Genomic DNA, 17,302 nt, shown 5'->3' with positions numbered 1-17,302 from the left:
GCGAAAGGTGGAGAAAAAGACAGGAAACAAGGGGGAACTAAGTGATTTTTATCACACTTAGCCCCAACAATTCATGTAATTTTATATTCTATATTTTTTCTTTTTTCTTTTCTATTGGACATCAACCGTCAGGTTGATATGATCGAATGCTTTTGCGCATCTACAAAAATGTAATTTTGTTCCTTGAATAAAATTACATATTCTCTTCGGGAAAAAAAAGCCTCATATTTGTATTGACATTCAAAACTCTATCCCGTAATACACTTAAGGGTGTATATGCAAAATGTAATTTTGAATCATTTTTCAATGAATGAAAATTACAAATCTTTTCCTGTGGAAAAATAAATAAAGCCTCATATTAGAATACATTAGTTAATCACTTTAAAAGTTACTTGGTGGTGGCAAGCTAAGTCCAAACACATTGTAAACACACACATGACACAAACAAAAGGCAATCAAGTACCCTAGCACCCAAAAAGGTTGAACATCTTGTGTTTTGGTTTTTATGTTTTGGTAGAAGTTTGATGAAGTACACACATATGCATTAATAATAATAAGAAGAAGATTAAGCTAACACGAAAAGTAAAATGACTCCACCAATTGTTATCAAGTAACGAAGAATCACACTACACCACTTTGCCCTAGATTCTTCAACAAAAAATTGGAAAAAACACTTCAGTACGAATAAGGAATATTTCAAGGTGGTGATGGTATGGATTTGACTCGTTTCTCTCTCTAAAGAATTTTGGGAGGAAGAAACTCTCGAGTGAATAACAAATGTGCTATGCCACTTTGTCAAAATAACTAAGGTCACTAGAAAGGGTTGATATACAACTTATGCTAGGATTTTTGTGTACATCATCATATCACAACCCCTCTTAGCTTCCATTGATATATATTATCTCGATACATCTTAGAAACAATCATTGGATTATGAACGCATCCCATTTAGGTGATGGAAATGCCATGAATATGACCACCTCTTCAAAAATTATCCCATGCAAAAACTAGAACCTGCCCAGAACTTAGATGCTCAAATAGACCATGATGGATTTGTAAGGACAAGTCAACAACAAAGACAACCCCAACAATAATAGCCGACCATGGAAGATCCAATGGTTTCGACTCACTGTATCTTGAAGTCGTTGTCCAATCGAGAAGTTCTCAATTCGAGAGAAGTAGCCCAAGCATCCAAGTAATAGTCATGCAACAAATAGTAAACAACCACAGTTTGTTAGAAGCTAGCTACAAAACATGTTTTCCACATAGGCTTGGAACTAGCATGTGGAAAATTTTCCTAAAGTGACTTGGGGTTTAATTTAACTTTATGAGATATAAAGTTAATGAGAAAAGTGCACTTTATTAATGTCAATGAGAGATTAAAACATAGCCATTGGATCAAGAGGGCCCATAATTAAATTTAAACCCTTGATCTTGGAGGCTAGGTAGAAGGCCAAAGGACACCCCTCCCTTGGCTTTATGGTGGCATGAATCACATGAAGAAGCTCATTCTAAATGTTGTATGAGAGACTCTTGAGAAGGGAGAGAGGTCAAGCTTAAGGAAGGAGGACGAGTATTAAGTACAACACTCAAGTGTCACGAATTTCAAGACAAGAGTGATGGCACACAAGGTAGTGTGAGAACTAATTGTTAACCCTACAACAAAGAATAAGCAGTATGTACATAAGCTAAGGGGCACAAAAATCAAGGTAGAGAATTGGCATGATTTTCTAAGGAAGTGTTGTATTGAATAACAATTGTTTGCACTTTTTTCAAAGCAGTTTTGGTGTTGATTTGGTGGTTGTACAGTTCGTACAAGACGTATGATTTGGACAACAGATGGCATGCACTTTTAGGTAGGTCATACAGTTGATTTGGGGGCTATTTTATGGCTTAGAATTTGAGATAAGTCTATAATTTCATCGTTGGTTATATTCAGTTGTGTAAACATTGGTTGTTGAAGCTTAATAATAAAATCCTCCCTCTCCCAAACTGGTTTTCCCTCTAGGTTTTTTCCAAGGACTTTTGTCAAAAAAAATTGAGTACAATTTCATGGTTTGCTGATTTCTAAGTTCATAAATTGTCATTTGTGTTGTGGTTCATAAAAATTAGAATTGAGCATGTTGAGTGAATGCAATTTTTGGAGTGTAATTTTTATTCGAAAGACAACTTGAGTGTTGACAAATTGTTTGATGAAAGTTCTACAAGAGAAATTTGAATTGTCATGAATTTCCTCAGTGGTTTTCTAACATGGTATCAATTTTTGGTTGCTTAGTTTGAATCAACAATTGGGACAACACCCTGTACTCGATTTTTTCTCATAAATTAAAGGGAATTTTTTACTTTTGTCATAGCTATTGGTTTGAGGTTTAAGGACAAAATGGAAGGAGCTTCAAATTTGGGTGCTTGGAAGGAGTGGATTGTAATGATATTGGAGGAGAATGAGGTGTGGGACACCATGCATAATGTGTGTGTTGTTTCTCAAGATTCTGTTCAGTGGGCAGCCTGCAACAAGAAGAAGGTGAAGGAAAAGAGGATTATTCTTAATGCAGTCAAAGACCATGTGATTCCTCATATCACAGGTAAGTCTCATGCATTTGAAATTTGGGAAGCACTTTGTAAATTATATCAAAGTTCAAATCAAAATAGAAAAATGGTGCTTAGGGAGAAACTAAGGAGTAGAAAGATGACAAAAAATGACACGGTCACTTCATACCTTACCGAACTAACACAAATAAGGATGAGTTGGGGCTATTGGAGATGGAGTGGCTAACTCTGAGCTAGTTAGAATTGCCTTAAATGGGATTTCTAAATCATGGGAAACTTTGTGCATGGGATTCTTACTAGGGAGAATTTGCCTAGTTGGGAAAGACTTTGGGATGATTTAATGTGGGAGGAGCTGAGACTTGGGGTTTCCTCTTCAAGCCAGCAACTTGGAGATGATGAGGAGAACGTGGCCCTTACAGTTAAGGGCAAGAATAAATCCAAGAAGGGGCCCAAGGATGGGGCCAAGAAGAAGGGTGAGAAAAAAAAGGATATGAGCAAAGTGAAACGTTTTTCTTATCATAAGATGGGACATTATGTCATGACTTGCAAAAAATAAGAAGAATAAATATGATGTGGCTTCAATAGAGGTAGATGAGTTTTCCATATGCTTTGAGAAGGAGTTCTCATTAATTGCTTATATTGCTTTTAGTGCATATTCCTCATATTCTTGGTATGTTGATATTGGATCCACATGTCATATGTTTGGTGTTAGAGAGTGATTTATTGATCTCAGAGAGGATGGAGCTGTTCATAAGGCAGTACTTGGAGATTACACGATGGTCAGGGTAATTAGGCATGGGATTGTTTCTTTTGAGAGAGAGTCTAACATAGTTACCGATCAAACGGGAACTATTACCTCAAAATGGGTACTCGAGCCTAAAAATCCCAAAAAAACATGAAAAAACAACCCAAAAATAAAAAGTGTTGATTCTATATCACCATTTTTTTCCAGAGAAACTTTTCAATATTTTTTTAAAAATAATAGTAAAAAACAATAAAAGCCATTTTGTTTGGTGCAAAAAACACCTTGAAATCGAAAAGTATTGATGCCCAAATAATGATTTTTTTTTTTTTTTTTTTTTTGTTGTTTTGTTTTGGTTTTTTTTTTGTTTGTTTTGTTTTTTTTGTTTTGTTTTGTTTTTGTTTTTGTGTTTTTGTTTGTTTGTTTGTTTTGTTTGTTTGTTTTTTTTTTTTTTTTTTCACGGTACATTTTCAACATTTTTTAATAATGGCGTTAAAAATAAAATAGCATGACTCTGAAAAACTTTAAATTTCCAATGATTTTCAAACATGACATTAACGATAAAATATTACGTCTTTGAAAAGCCTTAAAATTCCAATGATTTTTAAGCATGACATCAAAATTTAAAATATCACTTCTTTGAAAAACCTTAAAATTCCAACAATTTTCAAGCAAGGTGCTAAGAAAAAATATATATAATTGTTTTCAACCATAACATTAAAGATAAAATATCACAACTTTGAAAAACATCAAAATCTTGACAATTTTTCAACCATGGAATTAAAACCAAGGATTATGACTACAAAACAATCTTAAATTTTCAAAATATTTCAAGCATGACATTATGGAAAAATTTTATGACTAAAAAAAACTTTAAAAATGAACACGTGAATGAAAGAGTTATTATACTAAGAGTATTTTTTTTAAATGCTAGATGCATAGTGATTTTGAAATCTTAGCCTAAGACAACTTGATACATTTAAAAAAAATATATAAAAATCAACTATCAAATTGACACACAGTGTAGGTGAGCTCAATCTATTGTAATGAAAACTTAAAGACCAACCATGAAATTAACAACTTGTGGGGCAGACTTGATTCATTATAACGAAAATTTAAAATCAACTATCAAATTGCTCATAATGGGATCGGGTTGCGAGACAAGCATCGACATAGACCCTACAATATATATATATATATATATATATATATATAGATATATATATATATATATATGAAAAAAAATACATAACAAAAAAATGAAATATAAAAAATATATAGAAATGAAAAAATTCAAATATTGAAAAAAAAAAAAAAAAAAAAAAAAAAAAAAAAACAAGTAATAAAACATAAAAAATTGTTGGGAAATTGAAAGTAAGTTTTTTTTTAGTGCTCTGCAACTGCGAGGTCCGCATCCCACGCGATCTGAACCTGCGAGCGCCCCCGCACTTCGCGCTTTCTGAGCCTGCGAGGGAGTCCGCTGAGGGTTCTGCTGCAGACTGCGGCTGCCCTGGCTGGATCTGTTGGATCCCCATGGAGGAGTTGACTCCCTCTCCTCCTTCACCCTCTGTTGCTGAGGCCTTCAAAACCCTGCTGGCCTCTCTACCCAAGAAGAAATGCATGGAAGCAGCAAAATTTGTGAAAAAGCTCGAGGATACCCCGGAGATCGCTCTACCGCGAGAAGGACCGATCCAAGTAGCTCTGTCACTGGCAGATCGGGCATTGGTTGGTCAATTTACAGGTCTTTGGCCTTCCCCGAAATCAACCGAGAACTGGGTCGCCAGGAACTGGGCACCGTTGATTAAAAACAAGGTAACCTCTTACTTCCTCGGGAGAGGATATTTTTTGTTTGAATTTACTGCAAAAGAGGACAAAGATCTTATTTTCAGGAATGACCCCTACTTCATGGGCCCCTAAGGGCTGTACTTAAACAAATGGATGCCAGACTTTGATCGAGCGGTGGATGTGTGGGTGAGACTCCCCAACCTTCCAATCCACTGTTGGAACTGGGAGTCTCTAAAGCACTTAGGTAATACCCTTGGAAAATTTATAGACAAGGCTAACAGTAAGGATCAATATGATTGCACCAGAATCTGTGTGAGGTAGATCTAGAGGTTGGACTACCGGAAGCCATCAAAATAGTTGTAGGTCCCTGGACCCATGTTCAGAAGCTGGACTATGAGCAACTGTCTTTCAAATGTCGGAAGTGCCATGTCTACGGGCACTTTGCCAGAGACTGCCCGTCCAAAGGGGTGGAAGAAAAAGGGAAGGAAGATGGATGGAATCAGGCAAAGCGATCCAAAACCTCTCACAGGAAGAACGCAAACAGAAGCGCCAAAACCCCTCAAGAGGGTCCTGCTCAGAAACCAACCAGGGAAAGCCAAGCAAATAAATTCAAAATCCTCGGATCTGAAATCATGAACATGCAGGAGACAGAAGTTCCAAAAGAGGCATCTCCCTCTAAAGCCTCCCCTTCCATTAAAAGTATTCCAGAGAGAAGGCTTCAGAAGAAGAGGAGGAAACCCGAGAGTCCGAGGAATTGGAGGAAGAAGGGGAAATCGGTGAATCCCAGTCCTCTCCTAGAAGATCTACAAGAGGACGCAAATTTGAAAAGGAAAAGAGAGAACAAGAAACCTATAAGGACAAGCTCGAGGGCAGCCAGCCAACGCTAGAGAAACTTCTAGCAAAAACCCCGAAGATGACTAGGATCCAATCCCAGGGCTCTAAGGGAGCCCACCAAGGCAAAAATAAACGATGAAGATAGTCTCCTAGAACTGTAGGGGAATGGGCACCATAGTCAAGGAAGAAGCAATGCATAGCCTAATAAGATTGGAAACCCCAGATATCCTCCTCATCCAGGAGACCAAATTGGAGGACACAGCTTTCCTCCAAGCAAGCAAAAAATTTTGGAATAAAAATGGAGCGCATGCAATATCTGCCTGCGGAGCATCGGGAGGACTTGGGTCACTCTGGAATACAAATAAGTTTTCATTAATCTATGAGTCCTTGAATACCCATTGGATCTTTTTAAAAATGCAACATTTAGAATCAAAGGAGATTATTTGTCTGTTCAATGTGTATTCTCCTAACAATGCAGGTGAAAAAAAAAAAAACTGCTACGACTCCATCAAAAGTCTGGCAGATCTAGAAAATTTGGAAAATATAATTATAGCCAGAGATCTAAATCTCACCCTCCTCGCAACAGAAAAAAGAGGAGGAAGCATAGTTAGGGATCCGGCAAGAGAATGGGCAGAAGACCTCATGCAAGACTGGGATCTGCTAGATATAAAACCAGTCACAGGCACGTTCACTTGGTCAAATAGGAGAGTGGGACCGGGACATATAGCGGCAAGACTTGATAGATTTCTTGTTCAAAGCTCCTTCCTGCTTCTGGGTTTAGAGGCTAGAATGCGCATTCTTCATAGTAGTGTTTCAGATCACAAGCCTATCAGCCTAGAATTGTTAACTACTAAGGATCTAGGACCTATACCTTTCAGATTTAGCTCTCTATGGACCAAAGAGACAGATTTCATGCAAAAAATCAGAGAATGCTGGAAAGAGCCATTCAAGGGCTCTCCTTTCTTTGTATGGGAGGAAAAACTGCGCAGAGTTAAAGTGATGCTGAAAGGCTGGGTAAAGACCTTGCCCAACCCCACTGTGGACAGAAAAAAATACAAAACGATCTGGAAAAACAACACCTCCACCTGGAAGTTGCCGAAATCACCAAAGAAGAGCTAGACAAGGAATATCAACTGCAACAAAAATTCCATAGGGCTTGCCTGGTAGAGGAAGAATTCTGGAGGCTCAAGTCAAGGAGTTTATGGCTCAAGGCTGGAGATCGAAATTCCTCCTTTTTCCACAAGCAGGCTCAAGCCAGGAAATGCCGAAATTCTATATCAAAAATTAAAAATGATAACTGCACTCTAAAAGACTTTGCCAGCATTAAGAGGGCAGCATCAAATCACTTTGAGAAGATGTATATGAAGACGTGGAGACCAGTGAAAACGCCAGTCTGATAGATGCTATCCCCAATCTCATCACCGCTAAAATGAACCAGGCTCTAGAAGATAAAATCACTAAAAATGAAGTTAAAGAAGCTCTCTTTGCAATGGAACCCGATAAAGCCCCGGGTCCAGATGGATTCACGCCCAGATTTCTTCAAACATGCTGGCAGATAGTTGAGAAGGAGCTTCTGAAAATGATCCAGAAGTCCCAAGAGTGCCAGAAAATTCTAGGCTACACAAACTCAGCATTCCTCGCTCTCATTCCTAAAGAAAAAGGTGCTAACTCATTTAATAGATTTCGCCCTATATCCTTATGTAACATTGGATACAAAGTAATCACCAAGGTTATAGCAAACAGATTGAAGAAAATCCTCCCTAAAGTCATCCCGGAGAATCAAGGTGGCTTTATACAGGGTAGGCAGCTGGTAGACAATTTCATCTTGGTCCAAGAGGCGATCCACTCCAGTCTTCGTCGAAAAGAAAAAGGTATGGTTATTAAACTCGACCTAGCTAATGCATTTGATCATGTAAGACATAGATTTTTGTTTGATGTAATGCACAAACTTAGTTTTGGTAAAAAATTTATCAAGTGGATCAGAGCATGTATCTCCGAACCCTGGATTGCACCTTTAGTGAATGGCAGGGTTGCCAATTTATTCAAAGCATCTAGAGGGCTAAGGCAGGGGTGCCCCCTATCACCCCTCCTCTTTGTGTTGCAGGCCTCTGTCCTCAGTTTTCATTTAAACAAGAAACAACAAGATCAAGAGATTGTTGGCCCGTGCATAGCAAGAGGGACTAAAAGCATCAATCAAGCCCTCTTTGCAGATGATACTCTACTTTTAGGGGTTGCATCTCAACTGTCGGCAAGAAAATTCAAAGAAGTGCCGGAAGACTACTGTCAAGCATCGGGCAGTGAACTAAACAGGGGTAAATGCCATGTTTATTGCTGGAACATTTTAGTTGCTATTGCAAGTTCCATAGCCAGATGTCTAGGCTTTGCAGCTTCAGCATCTTGGACCTCCTTTAAATACCTTGGGCTGCCCATCTTCCATAAGAGGGCTAGGAGCAAGGATTGGCACCCACAGATAGAAAAATTCAAAACAAAAATGCAGGCCTGGGGTTCCTCCTGGCTCAACATTGCCGGAAAATCCGTGCTCATCAAATATGTACTAAGAAGCCTACCGCTATTTAATTTCTCTGTTATTTTGGTGCCAATGGGAATCATCAAGAGTATGGAGGAGCTAACTAGAAAATTCCTTTGGAAAGGAGGCAAGCACAATGAGAAGAGAATTTCTCTAGTAAACTGGGAAACAGTCTCCAGGCCGCTTCAAGAGGGAGGATTAAATTTTAAAAATCTAAGCATACAGAATTTAGCAATGGGAGCCAAACTGATTTGGAAGATCATAGCTCCAAAGCCAGGATGGGTTCAGCTGGTGCTGTGGAGGAAATATTTCAGAGGTCAGAGGCTCCGGTGCCTGGATCAGCCCAAAGACCAAATTAGATCCCCCCTCAGCAATCTAATTTTTAAAATTGGGTCGCTAATAAGAGACAATGCCTACTGGATACCAGGAAATGGCAAACGCATCAGGATATGGGATGACAGCATAATGAACAGGCCCCCTCTAGTGAACTCGAGTCTTAGGAATGAGCTGAAGGTGTGGATGGAGGAAGCAAACTTTAAAACGCTCTGGGACATATCGACTTGGTGTGGAGACAGCTGGGTTGGCTGGAAAACGATCAACGTGCCATCTGCGTGGCAGCCAGACTATGATACGCTGCTACAGATGTTACATGGAGCTACACCACTACACGCAAGAAGAAAAGATTCGAGAGGCTGGGGAATGAAGAAGATTGGATACTCGGTGGCTCAGGGCTATGCTAAAATCATGGAGAGACCCCACGTACCTCCTAACCCGGCGCCCTGGACTGGTATCTGGAATTTCTCCACCATTCCAAAGATCGATTTTTTCTGCTGGCTGCTATGCCACCAAAAAATTCTAACAGACGATAGGCTTTAGAAAAGGGGATTTCTAAGACCATCAAGATGCACTCTATGCAAAGAAAATCTGGAATCTGTTGTTCACCTTTCACTAGAATGCAAATTTACAGGTGTAGTCTAGCATGAGCTCCTTGGAACATCGAAATCTATGCCCATCTTCCCCCACTCAGTCCCAGATTTGTTTGTCGGGTGGTTGGCCAGGTATCCAGGCCCATGCCCAAAAAACAAGATTGTCAAATCAGCATGGACCGCTCTGTCCAAATTCATCAGCTGGCAAATCTGGTTGGAGAGGAACATAAGAATCTTCAGGGATAAGGAACAAAACTACAAGCTAGTAGCAAATACAGTTAAAGGTCATTTAAATGAGTGGCTGAGAGATAAAAATGATGACACAAATCTAAGCCAGCATGACATTGAGTTTGGAGCAGCACTCGATCTAAATTTCCAAAAATAAAAAATATCGCCCATATGTCTCAAAGATTGGCATATCAGAAAAAATGATGAAGAATTTCAATCTTGGTTGTCCAAACAAACACTCCCCTCTCTTTTCTTTGACGGGGCAGCCAAGTGAAATCCAGGAATGGTTGGAGCAGGAGGTTTAATTATAAATCCAAAAGAAACTTCCATCCGCAGGTTTGCATGGGGTCTGGGCCACACCACAAGCATCCAAGCTGAAGTCATGGCTCTGTTTCAAGGGATCAAAACGCTTAAAGAACTGGGGCACACGGAAGCAATTGTTTTCGACGATTCCCAAGTCATCATCAATGTAATGGTAACCAATACAAATTTGGCAGATCTTCAACTTGCAAGGACAATTTCAAGAACTAAAGGCATGACAAAGCTCCTAAGGCACTGGATCTATTATCAGAGATAATGAAATCTCTTGGGAACCAATTCCCTAAAAAATTCTATGTTTTTTCGTCTTTTGTTAAATCAGTTCATTTGCATTCATAAGCTTAGGAAATCAACAGAAAAGGTCCATGTGAAAAACCGTAAAAAGAGGCGATTCACAAGTGTATGTGTCAAGTTCAGCTGGTTGGAGAGATGCCAAGAAACCAGTCTCAACTCTTGTAACCGAATTTATGGCTTTTTGCCAGATAGTTAATGAAAATCCCATAACCGTAAAAAAAAAAAAAAAAAAAAAAAAAAAAAAAAAAAAAAAAAATGACAAAAAAAAAAATATATATATATATATATAAAATATATAGTAATGACATAAAAAAAGCTATAAAATGTAAAAAGAATTAACCATACCATGTAAAAAAAAGAAAGAAAGAAGAAGAAGAAGAAGTAAAATACAACATCAAAAAAACAAATTAAAAACTTATATATATCTCCGACCACCCCAAGGCCCAACCGGGTGGCAAAGAGACTATTCATGTCAAAAAATAAATTAAATTTCATAAAATATAAAAAAAACCATAAAAATGTAAAAAAGAAAATCAAAATTAACTTGTAAAAATGAAAAATTTAAATAAATAAATAAAACAAAAATAATATATATATATATATATATATATAATTAAAAGAAAAACAACTTTTTTTAAGTTAAAAATAAAAAAACAAAAACGTCATTTAAAAAAAGGTTAAATAATTACATTAAAAAAATTTAAAAATAAGAATGAAAAAAATCCATAACCATTTAAAATATATATATATATATATATATATATATATATATATAAATTAAAAAATTAAAACATAAAAAAAAATAAAAATAAAAAACAATTATATTATAAAATTTAAATTATAAAAGAATAAAAATTAAAATATTTAAATTTAAAAATTAAAAAAAAATTGAAGGAAAAAACTTAAATTAAAATTAAAAAAAAAAACAATTAAAAAAACACAATTTTTTTAAACAAATTTTTTTTAAATAATTAAAAAAAATGAAGCCCCCTCCCTTCCCCCCGCTTGCCCCAGCCCTCTCCCTCACTACCCCCGGGGCTCGACCTCCCTCTCCTCCCCACCTCCCCTCCCCACCCGGTCCTCCGTGGGCGCGAGGAGATTGTGCGACAAACCACAACTTTCACGTTTATCATTTTTCCATTGGTTAAGAACTAGCAATTGCCCCAAAAGGTGCAAAAAGAGGCCGATAGATTTTTTAAATTGGAAAAATAGTATGAGGAACCCATTTGTAAATATGTATACCATATATTGAAAAATTTAAATTTTATATAGATATTGTAGAAGATGATATTTTAGTTTTATTATATATAATAAGTTGTACATATTTATATATAATTATTTAAATTAAAATATTGTTAAAAAATGATATTTTAGTTTTATGAATCTTTATTATTATGTATAATAAATTGTACAAATTTATATATAATTATTTAAATTATATAACTATTGAAAACCACCATTTAAATTTAATTAAAATGATGCAACTATTTTATCTCATGATATAATATTCAAACTCAAATTATTTTCACTAGAAAGGCCCAACTAGAGTTCCATGTTTCCATGTGGAAAACTTGTAAACAACCAGTACTTTCGAACACACCAACAAATATATTTCCAAACTACAAAATTAGTCGTGTTTCTTGTATATGGATATACAATTAATAATCGTCATTGGTATTTGTTCTACTCTACGACTTCTCATTTGGAAGACTTCTTTGAAGAACTACTTAGAGGTTACATAAACAAAAAGAGGGTCTAATTTTGTTTATAGATTCATTAATCCATTGAATCGTCCTGTAAGATTCCTTCCCGCCAAATCTCCGGCAACAAGAGTATCATCGTATCATGTTAGCTGTAAACAAATGGGTAAATATTTAAACTTACCCTATATGTTCCACAACAAATCGAAGAAAAAGATAGGGGAATTTTTGGCAACAGTTGCTGGTACATGAGGGCCCTTGATTCTCCTAGAGAAAAAGAGGGATGAGGGAGAATGCAAACATGAACTAAATAAATAAATGCAATAGACAAGTAAATGCTTTAGACGAGGTAGACATTAAAGCTCATAAATGTAGCCATATATAGCCTCAAATTTTGAACCTCACATGCCATCATTTTGGACTAAGAAAAATAAAGAACCCTTCCCTAAACTTGGTATCCATCCTTCTGCATATTGAGTACACAAACCCTTATTGATAGTTGCTCAGAAAAAGTTACATTTGAGATGTGACTGGAGAGTACCAATCTCTTGAAGTCTTCTTGCAAAGTTCGTATTTTCATGGAATCACAACTCTGTATTTTCTATCCTGCCAATTAATGAGTGTTAATATTTCAAATGAACCTAATTCTTTCATAAGCTTGGAATATTTTTAAAAGAAGCATACAAGTATCATAAAACTTATTTCTTATGTTATGTACTACAAATAAATTTAATTATATAGTTGGAAAATGAAAAATAATATTTTTAAAATATGAGTTTAGATAATTGTTTTAAAAAAAAGTTGTTTTAAGTGTTATTTTTGGAGTTGTCTTGATTTTTGTTATTTAAACTAGTTTTTTGATTGTATATATGGATTCAACACCCTTAAAAAAAATCTTGACTCGTGTTATTTAAACTGGTTTTTTTTGAGTGCATATATAGATTTAGTTCCTTTAAAAAATCTCACACACACACACACACACACATATATAAGAATAAAGTAGATATCAAATTTCAAATATTTGAATAAAAAATTAAAATACTTAGATAAATAGGTTACTCATTCTTAATATAAATAACTAAAAAACTAAACATATAAAAATAAAATAGCCAATAAATTAAACAACGCTAGTAATTGTGTTAGTAGGAGCATTTGATCAAGAAAAAATTAAGCATAATGAATAATCTTTCCCAAAACACTATAATTAATTGAAATTTTATTAATATAAATTAATTTTAATAATCTTTTATATATTGTATTATGTAATTTTGACATGAATAATATAATATTAAGATGACCCGAATGCGGGTGATCACAACTGCAATCAATGATCAATTACGCCATGCAGACACCTGGCCTGATGGATGACAGGCGGAAGGTCTACAAGGTACGCGATGAAGGAAGCCGCTTCAGGTTCATGGTAGGTGAATTAAATCCTGGACAGCCTCGAAGTGAGTTTGATATCAATGCGAGCATGCCTGCTCTGTACACAATTCGGCTCTTTAACATGGATCAGCTCAATATCTCTGCGGCAGCTAATGACTCTGTTATTTATGAAGCTAGGTCGCCTCAGCTCTCCCGTCTGGTCTTTCGGTTCGGCATAATTGCTTGGCTCTGGAATCGTCAGGACTTTATCAGCACTCCCACCATTTCGGGTTTACTCTGTCTCATTCGCTCTCTCAGGTCTCTTGCTTCTGATACAATGCCTCGCAGCCGAGGTATCCCGCGTCGTGGAGGTCGGCCAGGGAACAGGGGTCGCCCTTCTCAACCTGCTCCTCAGCATATTTCCCCCATTGCCTTAGTTCCTCCCTCATCTCTGCCTTTGGACCCTGATAGGCTTATCCCGAACAACTCTTACCAGACCTCCAGGTTTATATTCCAAAGTCGGCTCAACAGGCCTGTGGTGACGGTGAATTTTACCGTATTTGTCTCAGAGGAGGAGAGCAACCAGCTCAGTTCGACGCCTCCCGCTTCCTCACACTCTCCGGATGGCAGTGTTCTACTTGGGGATATGACCGGTTTGGTGTTTCACGCGGACCATATGCACGAGAACGCCTCGGTTGCGGAAGCGCCACAGCAACCTGACCCAGCGCAAGAAGATGTTATTGCATGCGGGCCATCTCATAAGGCAGCTGGTTTTCTACATCTGGTAACTGATCCTGATGGAGCGCCGGTTCTGGACGATGATGGGCTCGTGACCTGGCTAGCTTCACCAAGCCGGGCAAAGGAGGACATGCCAGCTTCTCCAAGCCATGCAGATTAATCTCTGCTCCTTTCTGACGGGTCCTGTGTCTTTGATTTTGCAGTTAAATGTCCTTGTCTGTTTCATTCTCATGCTTCAGGTAGTAACTATAGCCAACACAGGTTTCAATTTTTGTTTTAAAAATAGCTATGCTAGTCGCTACAATGTTTTGGAGGTCACTGAAGGTTATGATAATTGCAGTCCTGGTAAATTTTGTCTGTATGTCAGGGATCAAAATCAAATCTCTAAGGTCTGTATTGTAAATCTGGTTGACAGTCTAAACTGTAAAATCCCTGAGTTTTTGGTTGAGGAATGGCCTCGGCCTCCTCTGAGGTCTTGACCTCATTGTACATATTTTTTCCCCTTTTTTAATAGAATTAGTATTTACCGAGAAAAAAAAAATATAATATTAAGATGTAAATTTGAAAAGATTATTATGTTAAATTAAAAATAAATAATAAATTTAAAAAAATTAAAGAAGATTTAATTACCAAAAATTTAATTCCCAAAACACTATAATTAATTGAAATTTTATTAATATAATTTAATTTTAATAATCTTTATTATGTAATTTTGACATGAATAATATAATATTAAGATGTAAATTTGAAAAGATTATTATGTTAAATTATAAATAAATAAATTAAAAATAAATAATAAATTTAAAAATTTTAAAGAAGATTTAATCACTGAAAATTTAATCTAATAGTGACTTATGCATTAATATTTCCAGATATTTATTTTAAATTTTAAAAATAGGAATTTACATAATTTTTTACATTTATTTTAAATTTTAAAAATAAGAATTTAAATATTTTTTAACATTTTAAAAGAAATAATAATTTAGATATTTAACAATGTTTTTTTTTTTTTTGACAAGAACGGTTATAGGATTTCATTAACTGCTTAGCTGATGGCCACCCATTCGGTTACAAAAGGAGGAGCAATTTTCAGCATGCCTTTCTACCAAGAGGCAAATGGCGCTTGCTCTTATTAGCTTCCTCTTTTTACAATTGTTAAAGTGCACTTTTGCTGCTAATTGTCCAAGCTGAAAGGTACAAACGAACTGATGTAAAAGAAAGCAGTAAAACATGGCTCTTTACGGGATAGGTGCCCACAGAATATCCTTATTTTTGAGAATAGTTCCAGCCTCTAAGTGTACTGCCTTGTTTGCCTCAATGTCTGCTACTTTATTATTTGTTCTCAATACATGAAAATAATTCAGATGTAGGGACTTTGACATGCTTTTGATCCTTGTAATTAATCTTGCTAGCTGCAGATCTGCTGGGTTGGAGTTGGTCGCCACTGCTCTTATGATTACTTGGGAGTCTCCAAAGACATTTTCCTCCCAAATTCCCAGCTCTTTGAGGAAGCTTACAGCTTGGAAGAGGGCCAACGCCTCGACTTGTATGCTAGAGGAATGGCCTAATCCCCAAGCGAAATTGTGTGGAGATGTGTTGTCTGGCATATTAATGTGTCCACCAGCACTGGCCTTTCCTGGATTTCCTTTTGCTGCCCCATCAAAGAATAGGGAGGGAATTGGTTGATTGGACAGCCATTCCTGAAAATCTTCTTCATTTTTCCTAATTTGCCAATCTTCGAGAATCGGAGGAGAGCTTCTTGGCTTGTGAAAATTAAACTTAAGGACAGATCCCAGGTCTCTGTCTTGTTGGCTGAGATTTGAGTCATCTCCTTTGTCTTCCAGCCACTCGGTTAGCTGGCATTTCACTGAGTTGACTACTATTCTATGGTCTTGATCCTTGCTCTAGAATATCCTCCTGTTCCTTTCCAACCAAACATGCCAACTGATGAATTTTGGCAGTGCACTCCAAGCTGTCCTAACCGTTTTGTTTTTTGGTTGTGCGCCTGGATATCTGGCCATCCAGCCCGCGAACAAATCCTGAACAGAAGTAGGAAAAATGAAATCATAATTCCAAGGATCCAGCAGCTCCTGCCAAATAGAGATTGTAAATTTGCATTCGATCATGAGGTGGAGGGCAGTTTCTGAGTTCTCCTTGCAAAGAATGCATCTGGAAGGCCCATTGATGCCTCTTTTCTGGAGTCTGTCCTCAGTGAGGATTTTTTGGTGGCAGAGAATCCAACAGAAATGATCTATTTTAGGAATTGAGGGGAAATTCCATATGCCTACCCAAGGGGCAGGGTTGGGAGGCACGTGGGGACGTTCAAGACACTTAGAGTATCCCTGAGAGACTGTATATCCTGCCCGGTTTTTTCCCCAACCTCTCACGTCCTGCCTGCGCGCGTGGATAGGGGCCAGCCCGTGTAAGAGGTTGCTGAGCGATGCCAACTCAGGTTGCAAGGCGATGGGCACAGGGAGGTGTTTCCAACCCGCCCAGGTATCCTCCGTCCACATCGATAGGTCCCACAGGGTGTGGACGTTTGCTGCAGCTAGCCAGTTCTTTAACTCTGTAAAATCTCTCAATTCTTCCAGCGGAGGTCGATCCAGAATTCTGTCACTCCATAGCTGAATACGTTTGCCATTTCCAGGAATCCAGTGAGAGTAGTTTTTTATCATCGGACCAATTCTGTTAATGAACGTGCTGAAAGGAGTTCTGAGTTGGTTTTTAGGCTGATCCAAACATCTGAGCCTCGTTCCTCTGAAATATTTTCTCCACAATGCAATCTGTGCCCAATTTGGATTAGGAGCAATGATTTTCCAAATTAATTTGGCTCCCATGGCTAGATTTTGAGCTCTGAGGTCTTTAAAATTCAATCCCCCTTCAAAAATTGGTTTGGTGACTATATCCCAATTGATTAGGGAAAATCTCTTGTCATTTTGTTTGCCTCCTTTCCAGAAGAATTGCCTGATTAGTTCCTCCATCTTTTTGATGATTCCCACAGGTGCCAGGAGGACAGAGAATTTGAAAATCGGAAGACTGCTGAGAACTGCCTTGATGAGCACTGCTTTGCCTGCGATGTTGAGCCAAGAGGATCCCCAGGCTTGCATATTTGCTTTGAATTTGTCTAACTGAGGTGACCAGTCTTTGCTTGATGCCCTCTTGTTGAAGATTGGCAGACCAAGATATTTGAATGAGGACCAAGTAGTGGAGGCTGCAAATCCAAGGCATCTGGCTATGGAGTTTGCAGTAGAAGCAGGGATGTTCCAACAGTATATCTGACATTTACCCTTGTTTAACA

Source organism: Pinus tabuliformis, chromosome J, assembly GCF_031772625.1.
Source record: "Pinus tabuliformis cultivar Carrire ecotype Pingquan chromosome J, CPIR1, whole genome shotgun sequence".
NCBI classification, from domain to species: Eukaryota; Viridiplantae; Streptophyta; class Pinopsida; order Pinales; family Pinaceae; genus Pinus; species Pinus tabuliformis.
Note: the sequence above shows the minus strand (reverse complement) of the source record.